At 37.4% G+C, this 14,026-nt stretch overlaps 1 protein-coding gene across 2 annotated transcripts in view; it reads left to right on the forward strand.

The window, feature by feature from the left end:
- TRPC5 (transient receptor potential cation channel subfamily C member 5) overlaps nt 1–14,026 on the forward strand; it is a 272,451-nt gene that overhangs the window by 108,321 nt on the left and 150,104 nt on the right. For both annotated transcript variants that reach the window (XM_059050011.2, XM_067024307.1), the window contains exon 2: nt 1,815–1,954. The gene's annotated coding sequence lies outside the window, so the exon portion shown is untranslated. The remainder of the gene's footprint in view (nt 1–1,814; nt 1,955–14,026) is intronic.

Genomic DNA, 14,026 nt, shown 5'->3' on the forward strand with positions numbered 1-14,026 from the left:
CCAAGAGGGACCTTTTTAATCAGGATACTAGTATTAGAGGAAATCTGAGAATAAATAAAAGTCCCACACTGCACAGTAAGTTGAAAATATAACTTACAGAACTGCTTAGTATAAGAAGTAGTATAGGATGACTAATTACACAAATAACACTAAAAAAGTGTTCTGATCAACTGATATTCATCACACTATAGTTCCACAAATCACTGATGTTCTTTAGGTTGCACCAAGGTGTTATGCTACAAAAATCAATCTGTGACAGTCATTTATTGATTTGCAGAAACAATTTAATCCATGGGGAGAATTTTCTCCATTTCAGGTTTTTCAGTCACAAATTCCTCTTAATCCTTTAGTGACTGCTAGCAGATAGCATAACAAATTAACCTGTAGCAAAAGAACACCTAGGAAAAGCATATCAGGTATCATCAATTGCTTGCTTTTATCCATTTGTGCTCATATACTTAGGTCTGCACTTTAAACTGCTAGCAAAAATTCCCTGTAGTGGGCTTCCCTGGTGGCGCAGTGGTTGAGAGTCCACCTGCCAATGCGGGCGACACGGGTTCGTGCCCCGGTCTGGGAAGATCCCACATGCCGCAGAGTGGCTAGGTCCCTGAGCCATGGCCGCTGAGCCTGCGCATCCGGAGCCTGTGCTCCGCAACGGGAGAGGCCACAACAGTGAGAGGCCCGCGTACCGAAAAAAAAAAAAAAAAATTCCCTGTAGTCATATGATGGTATGAAGCACACTGTCTCAATCCCACCTGTAAAAGCCACTTTCCCACTAGGGAAATAGGTGGGGGAAAGGGCAGGAGATGCAAGACAGGGCAATTGCAACCTGAGGCAGAAAATTCTGAAAAGAAGTTGGCAGCCAGAAAGAACACAGTTCACATTAGCATTTAATCCAGAGAGCAAGGTGTGGATAGAATGGGGAGCTGGGAGAACAGACAGAACGAGAGAACAGGGCTTGAGCTGAGTAAGGAGATGAAAGTTTTGCTGAGCAGAGCTTTTGAATGTGTTAGCATGTTCCTCTATTTACATGGTGCTCAGAGCATCTTGAGGTAATGGATGCAAATTCTTAAAGAAGTTAGATTAAATTTATGGCAATGTTTTATAGGGTTCACAGAGAGCATCCTCATTTCCAGGTGATCTGCTATCCAGATCTGAGGAACACTAAGGTTAAGTTGTAAATGACAAAGCCATAGGGGATCATTAATAGGCAATAGAGATACTCTGGCAATAGTCAATTCTTGGAAGGGGCACAATGGAGGAAAACCCTCTCCTAACAACAGTCTTTGGAATCTCTATTAGAAGAAAGGTCTTGGGCTGGTTCCCCTTATAATGGAAACCACGAGGACTCATTAAGATGGCTTTCAGCAGTATAACTGTTATTTCTGGGAATCAGCCCTCAAGAGGCTGTGGGCACAGACCTCAGAAAATCAGAGGAACCCCATCTTTGGGTCCTATTCTATTCTACCTTAGGCATACAGATATATAGTATTGGGCTGACCCGAATGTCAAAGGAAGAGGTGATTCAATCTGGATTATCTAGTTTATTTCATCTATAAAAACAGCCCAAACCAGTAATTTTCTCAAACTTCCTTTCTTTTAGCCTGAATCATCCTCTTGTCCTATCTTTATGGAGTAAACACCTGGCTAGCTGATAAATGTGCCCCTCACTTGATGCTGTATCTAACCCAGTGGTCTCTAAGTATCATAAATGTGGCTAATACTATGTAAACATTTATTGTTTTAATACATAGTTGATTTTAGGGCTGGCATTGATCTTAGCAATCACTTTTTTGGTCTTCCTCATTTCACAGAAAAGGAAACAGACACAAAGAAGAGGAAATGTGACTTGTTCAAGTTCATACTTCAAATTAGTGGAAGAGCTGAGATTAGAATCCAGGTCTCCTAATTCCCAGGACACTACTCTTTAAACAGCACCATTTTACACATAGAGGTATGTACCATTATTTCCAGGTAAGTCCCTTGACAATTTTTATCTTTTGTTTTGAAATTGTACTCTTCTAACATTTCAAGTCCTAATCTTGTATGCTGGGACAAGCAGGGAGGTGGAGAACTAATCAACTTTTCAGGAAATAGATCCTCGTACAAAAGTAAAAGCCTCTCAGTAACAACAAGGGTGACCTGGTCTTATAGATCCCAATATGCAAAAGGAGAAAGTTACAAAACAGTCACACTGAAAGAGATTGCATTATAAGGGGATACTCAGCAGAACTTCTTGAGTGCATTTACACACTTAAGATCATTACTTGGCAAAACCTTCTGGGACAGAGAAACAAAGTTAAAATAAGAGCCAGTGCCAGATGAAGACCAAGAAGAAGGCAAAATAAGCATCTCTGAAGTAAAATGGAAGTCATGAAGAAATAGGATATGTTTGACAGAAACTCAGTTTACCATGAAAATATCATGGCCCTAGTAACCAGCCTAGTGAAGAACATTCCCCAATCACATGGATAGCAGCACTGCCACTTTTCTAGTCACTAGGGCTTAAACTTGGATATCATCTTGAGGTTCTTTCTATACCTCACCTCCTAAAGTCTATCCATTACCAAGTCCTGTTTTTCCTTCCTTTGAAATAACTCTAAAATTCTTCTCTTCTCCATTTGACTGCCAGCAATCTATTGATACGTGGGACTCCATTATCTTATGGAAATAGTCCCATTCTCTCCTACTCTAATCTACCATTTGTACAGCCATAGGAGTCACCTTATAACATACAGCTTTCTTGATCACATTCTGTTTAAGAACCTAGACTGACTCCCCAATGCCCATAAGATCAAGTCCTAGCTTCTCAACCATATGTTCATATCTGCCAAAAAATGAGTCCAGTTTACCTACTCCTACATACTTCTTTCTCCTCCCAAATACTGCCATACCCAAGACAATGCCAATTCCCACCCTTGGATTCTATCCCCACCCGATATATAACAGAGGTATTCTCCCAACTCCCACATCTGCCTGTCTAAATCCCACCCAGCCTTTAAGATTCAGCTCAGGTTCTACCTCTTCTGCATATCTTTCCTAACCACCTCACAATAATTCCAGCTAATCTTGATCTTTACAATTTTAATTAGTACCAGCTATACTCAAGGCATTGATCTCCTTGCTTCTTTAGAAATGAAAAAAAAAAAATAACAGGTAAAACTTGGACCCATTTAATAAAGTCCTGCTATGAAACAGAGAGATGGACAAATGTTCACATAGCCTTTGATGTCTGTTACTATGGAGAATGCCAGACCATCAGTTGAAGGGTTCCCCAAACTTTCTTCCTCCCAAGATGAAAGTAACATCTATTGGAACATCCAAACTGCACTTCATTCATGACATATTACCCATTTGTTACACTATGTGAGAATTTTAGAATATGTGAGAGGTAAGAGGCTTTGGATCATCAATTATACATGAGAAAGCTGAGGTCCATTTCTATTTCTTGTGCTTTCTGATGTTTTCTTTCCCTTTAGAAAACCACTGATGATAAATTACTAAAGCAATTTTAGAAAGAAGTTCAGCAGTATGTATCTTTAAAAATGCTCCTGGAGTTTGACCCAGTAATTTGACTTCTGAGAAGTTGAGCAAATAACCTTGATTATATATATAAAAATCTTTATGTACAAAAGTATCTATCACCACTTTATTTGTAACAGTAGAGATGAATGGAAGAAAACCTAACTATCCCCAACTGGAGACTATGGTATACCTGATCTGACCCAATGAAATATTATGTAGCCATTTAACAAAATATTTTAACATATAATGGCATGAAACATACTGTGTCAGTGTCACCTTGCAGAGCCACTTCCCCACAAGGGAAATTAGTGGTGGGAAGGGCAGGAGTTTTAAAAGGTGTTATTACAGATAATGATGTGTGGGAAATTCTTACAAAATATTAACTGAAGAAAACTGGATAGAAAATGTACATGAAAGATGAACGCATTTAAAAGGCATGAGGAGGGAAGACTGGAAATTTGTCCTTATCTTAAGCCACATTGTTTGATTTTTTTTAATGAGAATTCATGATTTGCTGGTTTAAGTAAATTTGTTGCAATTTTTATTTTAAAATAATTTCAGACACATAGAAAAGTTATATGAACAGTACAATGAACTCCTGTGTACTCTTCACCTATATTCCCTAATTGTTAGCATAAAAAACTTGTAAAGAAGTCCCTCTGTCCCATTTTAAGAGGATTTGGTCAATAAGCTCCTATGTGAACATTGCCACTTTAGATTCCAAAGTGCAGAGGTAACAGAAAGGGGACAAACACTCATTTCTCACAGCCTATGGGATCTGGGATGAAAGCCAACCCCAAGACTAATAATCAGAGGCAAGACTTTTAACCAATTACACTGCATATTATTTGCTGTAATCAGTGTCATCCCATTCTGCCTTTCCCTTGACTACTTCAAGGAACATCATGCAGACAATGTGATAGAGTGTTGAGCAACAGATTTAAACTCCCCCATGCAGCTGAGTGACTTGAGGGAGACAAATATATATTTTTCGCTTCTGTCTTCACTCTAGAGAAAATGAAAAGCATTGATTTAATCCAGCTGCCAGCGGATCTACAGAACTTGCCTGGACTTCAAAGAGAAGTGAAAAAGAGTTGAAGACCTTACAAAAATAAAAACACCATGTGTCCATAGCCATCAAAATGCATTATGCAGATGAAAGTACCCATATTTTATCATAGATATTGTATATTTCTACCCAGAATTGGGAAGAATTCTCTGTATTACAGACATTTTAGATGTGGAAGAGACATTTGGGTCATCCAGCACTGTCTAATAGAACTTCCTGTAATGATGAAAATGTTCTATATCTGTGCTGTCCAATATGGTAGCCATGAGTCACCTCTGGTTATTAAGTGCTTGAAATGTACCTGATGCAACTACAGAACTGAATTTTTATTTTATTTTAATTCATCTAAATTTAAAGAGCCACATGTAGCTAGTGACTACTGTACTGGACAGTGGATATCTAGATCCTTTATCACTCCACTCTAAGTAGTTCCCCTCATTTTTCTGCACCTTCCCTGATAATCACATCCACTCCTAACAGCTCCAGTTACCACTTATAATGATAGTACTCAATCTTGGATGCATGTTGCGTTCACCTGGGGATCTGTTTTAAATGTCAGTGTGCATGTGCGGAGAGGTGGGGAGTATTGTGACCCAAGCATGAGTGGTTTTTAAAAGCTCCTCAAGTGATTCTAATGTTCAGCCAGTGTGGAGAACCTTTGATCAATATGCTGATGACTCCCAATTCTACATCACCAGATCCCAATGCTGTGCTCCACATGCTGACTGGACCTCTCCTTCCTGATGTCCAGAAAAATAAAAAACACCTCAAACACCAACATATCAAAATAGGACATCATTATGTCCATTGCCCTCACCCAAATCCTTCAAACTATAATTACTGGACTTACTTCTGACGTTTTGCTATTTGTTTTCCATATGTCTTATATATAGTTTCTGTTCCTCAATTCATTATGGCCTTCTTTTGTGTCTGATTTTTTTAGTGTATCATTTTGATTCACTTCTCATTTCTTATTCTATATATGTTTTTAGTTATTTTCTTAGTGGTTACCTTGGGGATTACAATTAACATCTTCAGTTTATAGCAAACTAGTTTGAATTAATAATAACTTAGCTTCAATAATATAAAAAAATTATTTTCCTATGCAGCTCCATCCCTCCTCCTCTATGTTATTGTCACAACTTACATCTCTATATATTGTGTGCCCATTAACATGGAATTATAATTTTTGTTCTATGCATTTGTATTCTATATCATAAAGAAAAAAAACTTCCAAACCAAAAGTACAATAATAGTGGCTTTTATACTTAGCTATGTAGTTACCTCTACCCGTGTTCTACCCATGTTCTTTATTTCTTCATATGACTTTGAATTACTATCTAGCCTGAAGGACTCCATTTAGGATTTCTTATAAGGCAGGTTTACTGGCAATGAACTTCCTCACCTTTTGTTTATCTGGGAATGTCTTGAGTTCACCTTAATTTTTAAAGGGTAGTTTTGCAAGATACCAAATTTTGGTTGAGAGGCTTTTCTTTTTTTCTTTCAACACTTTACACGTATCAACCCACTGCCTCCTGGCCTCCATGGTTTCTGAAGAGAAATTGGCTGTTAATTTTTATTAGGATCCCTTGTCTGTGACCAGTTACTTCTCTCTCTGCTTTCTTGATTCCCTCATTATCTGTGTCATTTGACAGTTTGATTATGTGTCTTGGTGTGGAATCTCTTTGAGTTTAACCTTCTTGGAATTTGCTCACCTTTTTTGAGATGTAGATTCATGTATTTCCTCAAATTTTGGAAGTATTTGGCCATTATTTCCTCAAATATACTTTCTGCCACTTTCTCTTTCTCCTCTCCTTCTAGGACTCGCATTATGCATCTGTTGGTATACTTCATAGTGTCTCACATACTTATGATGTCCTATTCATTTCTCTTCATTCTTTTTTATTTTCTGATCCTCAGACTAGAAAATTTCAATGTATATATCTTCAGTTTCATTAATTCTTTCTTCTACTTTCTCAAATATGCTGTTCTGCATTTGGCTAACACTGCTGGGGAGGCTACTCCAACTCTGAGAAAATTCCAAGAGGTGTAAAAAAAATGCAATCCTCTGAGCTGATTCCTCTTCTTCCACGAAGAAATTCAATACCTATGTACTGATCAGTCAAAACATACAATCACAATTCTTTGAGAACAAAATCCATATTTTCCCCCTCCCAGCACCAGCAAGCCACACTAGGAATATGAGCCACTGTGCCCATGGCTATCTCCAAGCTAAGGAGTGGGGGATGGTAGGCTGTTCAGTAAAAATGCCACAAAACTCTCTTACCAAAATTTAGTAGCTTATTTCTTCATTAAGCACTACTTATTATAAGTTCTTATTAGATTCCAGAGTTCAGAAAAGGTTGATTTGAACTGATGGGTTTTGCTAGGTTAATCATTGCATTAGTGGAGAGATGGGCTTTTGAAGTTCCCTACTCTGCCAATTTTAATAATGTCCTTTTTCTCTTAATCAAATTTTTTGTAGAATTTTTTATACATTTATCCTTTCATTTAAATTTAATTTTTTCCCAAGTGCATGTAAAACCCAAATGGGATAGTTTTTGTAATTTATCTCTTAATTTGGGAAGAAGTTATACTTTTATTAGATTGAGTCTTTCTATTCAGCAACATAGTGTGCTTCCCTATTCTCTCCTTCATTAACTTCTTTTACGTGAATCCTGTTCCTTTCTAAGTAAATTTATTCCTGGATGTCTTAAGATGTTGTCACTATTCTGCACTGCATTTTTTCTTTTTACTTTCTGAGTGATGATGATTATTACTAATATAAAATTTTAAAGCTATTGATATTTGTATTTTTTTCTTGCATTATGTGACCTTACCAAAGTCTCTTCTTAGTTTTAACAGGTTTCTGTAAACGTTCTTGGGTGTTCTATTATACAATTATATTATTTGAATATAAAGGTAATTTTGTCTCCTGTGTTAAATGTTTATAATATTTTCACATCCTTCTCTTATTACCTTAGTCGTAATCTTAAAACTTAATAATAGAGCTGATAATGGTATTCTTGATTTTAATGGCAGTGGGTCCAGTATTTCACAATTTATTATGATATTTGTTATTGATTTGAGGTAGTCTTTTGTGTATAGGTAGTTTACTTCTGTTCCAATTTTACTTAGTTTTTAAAATAAATAGGTGCTGAATTATATCAATTTTTTTCATCTGCTGATATAATCATGTTTTCTTTCCTTTAACTGGTTGACTAATTTACTAACTGTATTCAAAATTTTCTCATATTGAACCCTGCTTGCATGCTTAGGATAAGTTCCATTTGGTCATAATTTATTATTCTTCAATTTGCTTCTGCTTTTCATTTGCCAATATTTTACTTAGAATTTTTAGAATTATTTTCATGGTTGAAATTGGTCTACAGTTTTCATTTTGAAGTATCATTATCAGGTTTTGGAATTAAGATTATGCTAGCTCTGTAGAATTAATTGAGGAGTGTTCTTCCTTTTTCTATAATCTGAAAATAGTTTTAATATCAAGATAACCATCTACATTTTTTAAGTTCTATATACAAACTGTGAAACCACTTGAGGTGAATGAATTTTACGTAATTTTTTAAATTTATTTTTTTATACAGCAGGTTCTTATTAGTCATCCATTATATACACATCAGTGTATACATGTCAATCCCAATCTCCCAATTCATCACACCACCAGCCCCCACCACTGCCACTTTCCCCCCTTGGTGTCCATAAGTTTTTTCTCTACTTCTGTGTCTCAATTTCTGCTCTGCAAACCGGTTCATTTTTACAATTTTCTAGGTTCCACATATCTGTGTTAATATACGATATTTGTTTTTCTCTTTCTGACTTACTTCACTCTGTATGACAGTCTCTAGATGCATCCACGTCTCTATAAATGACCCAATTTTGTTCCTTTTAATGGCTGAGTAATATTCCATTGTACATTCCACATCTTCTTTATCCATTCCTCTGTTGATGGACATTTAGGTTGCTTCCATGTCCTGGCTATTGTAAATAGTGCTGCTATGAACGTTGGGGTGCATGTATCTTTTTGAATTATGGTTTTCTCTGGGTATATGCCCAATAGTGGGATTGCTGGGTCATATGGTAATTCTATTTTAAGTTTCTTAAGGAACCTCAATACTGTTCTCCATAGTGGCTGTATCAGTTTACATTCCCACCAACAGAGCAATACAGTTCCCTTTTCTCCACACCCACCCCCCAGCATTTGTTGTTTGTAGATTTTCTGATGATACCCATTCTAACCGGTGTAAGGTGATACCTCATTGTAGTTTTGATTTGCATTTCTCTAATGATTAGTGATGTTGAGCAGATTTTCATGTGCTTTTTGTCCATCTGTATGTCTTCTTTGGAGAAATGTCTATTTAGGCTTTCTGCCCATTTTTGGATTGGGTTGTTTGTTTCTTTAATATTGAGCTGCATGAGCTGTTTATATATTTTGGAGATTAATCCTTTGTCCGTTGATTCATTTGCAAATATTTTCTCCCAATCTGAGGGTTGTCTTTTCGTCTTGTTTATGGTTTCCTTTGCTGTGCAAAAGCTTTTAAGTATCCTTAGGTCCCATTTGTTTATTTTTGGTTTTACTTCCATTACTCTAGGAAGTGGACAAAAAAAGATCTTGCTGTGATTTATGTCAAAGCGTGTTCTTCCTATGTTTTCCTCTAAGAGTTTTATAGTGCCAGGTCTTATATTCAGGTCTCAAAACCATTTTGAGTTTATTTTTGTGTATGGTGTTAGGGAGTGTTCTAATTTCATTCTTTAACATGTAGCTGTCCGGTTTTCCCAGCACCACTTATTGAAGCAAGTGTCTTTTCTCCATTGTATATCCTTGCCTCCTTTGTCATAGATTAGCTGACCATAGGTGCATGGGTTTATCTCTGGGATTTCTATCCTGTTCCATTGATCTATATTTCTGTTTTTTGTGCCAGTACCATATTGTCTAGATTACTGTAGCTTTGTAGTATAGTCTGAAGTCAGGGAGTCTGATTCCTCCAGCTCCATTTCTTTCCCTCAAGAATGCTTTGGCTTTTCAGGGTCTTTTCTGTCTCCATACAAATTTTAAGATATTTTGTTCTAGTTCCATAAAAAATGCCATCGGTAATTTGATAGGACTTGCATTGAATCTGTAGATTACTTTGGGTATTATAGTCATTTTCACAATATTGATTCTTCCAATCCAAGAACATGGTATATCTCTCCATCTGTTGGTATCATCTTTAATTTCTTTCATCAGTGTCTTATAGTTTTCAGCATACAGGTCTTTTGTCCCCCTAGGTTGGTTTATTCCTAGGTATTTTATTTTTTCGTGGCAATGGTAAATGGGAGTGTTTCCTTAATTTCTCTTTCATATTTTTCATCATTAGTGTATAGGAAGGCAAGAGATTTCTGTGCATTAATCTTTTTATCCTGCAATCTTACCAAATTCATTGATTAGCTCTAGTAGTTTTCTGGTGGCATCTTTAGGATTCTCTATGTATAGTATCATGTCATCTGCAAACAGTGACAGTTTTACTTCTTCTTTTCCGATTTGTATTCCTTTTATTTCTTTTTCTTCCCTGATTGCCGTGGCTAGGACTTCCAAAACTATGTTGAATAATAGTGGTGCGAGTGGACATCCTTGTCTTCTTCCTGATCTTAGAGGAAATACTTTCAGTTTTTCACCATTGAGAATGATGTTTGCTGTGGGTTTGTCATATATGGTCTTCATTATGTTGAGGTAGGTTCCCTCTACGCCCACTATCCAGAGAGTTTTTATCATAAATGTGTGTTGAATTTTGTCAAAAGCTTTTTCTGAATTTATTGAGATGATCATGTGGTTTGATTCTTTAATTTGTTAATATGGTGTATCACATTGATTGATTTGCATATATTGAAGAATCCTTGCATCCCTGGGATAAATCCCACTTGATCATGGTGTATGATCCTTTTAATGTGTTGTTGGATTTTGTTTGCTAGTATTTTGTTGAGGATTTTTGCATCTATATTCATCAGTGGTATTGGTCTGTAATTTTCTTTTTCTGTAGTATCTTTGGTTTTGGTATTCAGAGTGATGGTGGCCTCATAGAATGAGTTTGGGAGTGTTCCTTCCTCTGCAATTTTTTGGAAGAGTTTGAGAAGGATGGGTGTTAGCTCTTCTCTAAATGTTTTATAGAATTCACCTGTGAAGCCATCTGGTCCTGGACTTTTGTTGGTTGGGAGATTTTTAATCACAGTTTCAATTTCATTACCTGTGATTTGTCTGTTCATATTTTCTATTTCTTCCTGGTTCAGTCTTGGAAGGTTAAACCTTTCTAAGAATTTGTCCATTTCTTCCATGTTGTCCATTTTATTTGCATAGAGTTGCCTGTAGTAGTCTCTTAGGATGCTTTGTATTTCTGCGGTGTCTGTTGTAACTTCTCCTTTTTCATTTCTAATTTTATTGATTTGAGTCCTCTCCCTCTTTTTCTTTATCAATCTGGCTAATGGTTTATCAATTTTGTGTATCTTCTCTAAGAACCAGCTTTTAGTTTTATTGATCTTTGCTATTGTTTTCTTTGTTTCTATTTCATTTATTTCTGCTCTGATCTTCATGATTTCTTTCCTTCTACTAACGTTGGGTTTTGTTTGTTCTTCTTTCTCTACTTCCCTTAGGTATAGGGTTAGATTGTTTATTTGAGATTTTTCTTGTTTCTTGAGGTACGCTTGTATGGCTATAAACTCCTTCTTAGAACCACTTTCCTGCAATCCATTGGTTTTGGGTCATGGTGCTTTCATTGTCATTTGTCTCTAGATATTTTTTGATTTCCTCAGTGATCTCTTGGTTATTTAGTAATGTACTGTTCAGCCTCCATGTGTTTGTGTTTTTTACGTTTTTTTCCCCTGTAATTCATTCCTAATCTCACGGCGTTGTGGTCCGAAAAGATGCTTGATATAATTTCAATTATCTTAAATTTATTGAGGCTTGATTTGTGACCCAAGGTATGATGTATCCTGTTGAATGTTCCATGCGCACTTGAGAAGAAAGTGTAATCTGATGCTTTTGGATGGAATGCCCTATAAATATGAATTAAATCTATCTTGTCTCTTGTGTCATTTAAAGCTTGTGTTTCCTTATTAATTTTCTGTTTGGATGGTCTGTCCATTGGTGTTAGTGAGGTGTGAAAGTCCCCCACTATTATTGTGTTACTATTGATTTCCTCTTTTAGAGCTGTTAGCCGTTGCCTTATGTATTGAGGTGCTCCTATGTTAGGTGCATATGTATTTATAATTGTTATATCATCTTCTGGGATTGATCCCTTGATCATTACGTAGTGTCCTTCCTTGTCTCTTGTAACATTCTTTATTTTAAAGTCTATTTTTTCTGATATGAGTATTGCTACTCCAGCTTTCTTTTGATTTCCATTTGCATGGAATATCTTTTTCCATCCCCTCACTTTCAGTCCGTATGTGTCCCTAGGTCTGAAGTGGGTCTCTTGTAGATAGCATATACATGGGCCTTGTTTTTGCATCCATTCAGCTAGCCTGTGTCTTTTGGTTGGAGCATTTAATCCATTCATGTTTAAGGTAATTATAGATATGTATGTTCCTATGACCATTTTCTTAATTGTTTTGGGTTTGTTTTTGTAGGACCTTTTCTTCTCTTGTGTTTCCCATTTAGAGAAGTTCCTTTAGCATTTGTTATAGAGCTGGTTTGGTGGTGCTGAATTCTCTTAGCTTTGGCTTGTCTGTAAAGCTTTTGGTTTCTGCATCAAATCTGAATGAGAACTTTGCCGGGTAGAGTAATGTTGGTTGTGGGTTCTTCCCTTTCATCACTTTAAGTATGTCATGCCATTCCCTTCTGGCTTGTAGTGTTTCTGCTGAGAAATCAGCTGTTAACCTTATGGGAGTCCCCTTGTATGTTATTTGTTGTTTTTCCCTTGCTGCTTACAATAATTTTCCTTTGCCTTTAATTTTTGCCAATTTGATTACTGTGTGTCTCGGTGTGTTTCTTCTTGGGTTTATCCTGTATGGGACTCTCTGTGCTTCCTGTACTTGGGTGGCTATTTCCTTTCCCATGTTAGGGAAGTTTTCGACTATAATCTCTTCAAATATTTTCTCAGGTCCTTTCTCTCTCTCTTCTCCTTCTGGGACCCCTATAATGCAAATGTTGTTGCATTTAATGTTGTCCCAGAGGTCTCTTAGGCTGTCTTCATTTTTTACCATTCTTTTTTCTTTATTCTATTGTGCAGCAGTAAATTCCACCATTCTGTCTTCCAGGTCACTTATCTGTTCTTCTGCCTCAGTTATTCTGCTATTGATTCTAGTGTAGTTTTCATTTCAGTTATTTTATTGTTCACCTGTGTTTGTTTGTTCTTTAATTCTTCTAGGTCTTTTTTAAACATTTCTTGCATCTTCTAGATCTTTGCTTCCAATCTATTTCCAAGGTCCTGGATCATCTTCACTATCATTATTCTGAATTCTCTTTCTGGAAGATTGCCTATCTCCATTTCATTTAGTTGTTTTTCTGGGGTTTTATATTGTTCCTTCATCTGGTTCATAGCCCTCTACCTTTTCATCTTGTCTCTCTTTCTGTGAATGTGGTTTTTGTTCCACAGGCTGCAGGAATGTAGTTATTCTTGCTTCTGCTGTCTGCCCTCTCGTTGATAAGGCTATCTAAGAGTCTTGTGCAAGTTCCCTGATGGGAGGGACTGGTGGTGGGTAGAGCTAGCTGTTGCTCTGGTGGGCAGAGCTCAGTAAAACTTTAATCCTCTGTCTGCTGATGGGTGAGGCTGGGTTCCCTCCCTGTTGGTTGTTTGGCCTGAGGTGACCCAACAGTGGAGCCTAGCCGGGCTCTTTGGTGGAGGTAATGGCATACTCTGGGAGGGCTCACGCCAAGGAGTACTTCCCAGAACTTCTGCTGCCAGTGTCCTTGTCCTCACGGCAAGGCACAGCCACCCCCCGCCTCTGCAGGAAACCCTCCAACACTAGCAGGTAGGTCTGGTTTAGTCTCCTATGGGGTCACTGCTCCTTCCCCTGGGTCCCAATGCACACACTACTTTGGGTGTGCCCTCCAGGAGTGGAGTCTCTGTCCCCCCAGTCCTATCAAAGTCCTGCAGTCAAATCCCTCTAGGCTTCAAAGTCTGATTCTCTGGGAATTCCTCCTCCCATTGCCAGACCCCCAGGCTCGGAAGCCTGATGTGGGGTTCAGAACCTTCACTCCAGTGGGTGGACTTCTGTGGTATAAGTGTTCTCCAGTTTCTGAGTCACCCACCAAGCAGTTATGGGATTTGATATTATTGTGATTGCGCCCCTCCTACCATCTCATTGAAGCCTCTCCTTTGTCTTTGCATGTGGGGTATCTTTTTTGGTTAGTTCTAGTGTCTCCCTGTTGACGATTGTTCAGCAGTTAGTTGTGATTCCAGTGTTCTCGACAGAGGGAGTGAGAGCATGTCCTTCTACTTT

This window comes from Kogia breviceps, chromosome X (genome assembly GCF_026419965.1).
Source record: "Kogia breviceps isolate mKogBre1 chromosome X, mKogBre1 haplotype 1, whole genome shotgun sequence".
NCBI classification, from domain to species: domain Eukaryota; kingdom Metazoa; phylum Chordata; class Mammalia; order Artiodactyla; family Physeteridae; genus Kogia; species Kogia breviceps.